This window comes from Penaeus monodon, chromosome 15, assembly GCF_015228065.2.
Source record: "Penaeus monodon isolate SGIC_2016 chromosome 15, NSTDA_Pmon_1, whole genome shotgun sequence".
NCBI lineage: Eukaryota > Metazoa > Arthropoda > Malacostraca > Decapoda > Penaeidae > Penaeus > Penaeus monodon.
The window spans coordinates 12,761,038-12,761,265 of NC_051400.1; positions in this window are offsets into that span (position 1 = coordinate 12,761,038).

The following is a 228-nucleotide window of genomic DNA, read 5'->3' on the forward strand; positions in this document are numbered from 1 at the left end:
GTCTAGGGGTGATTTTTTGGCCCAAAAAAATTTTCATATCCCTAGCGGTTGTACCCGCCTTGTTTTTCCTGGGTTTTATTCTGTTTTTTTCGTCCCTAGTTGTGTTTCCCGTCACCAAAGGAACCCCCAAAAAGCTGGCAGGAAAATGCCCAGAGAGATCTACCTTGCCGGGGAAACGGTCGAGGGGGGCCTTTTTGTATTTCGCAGTTTCTAACCCCCTCAACACCA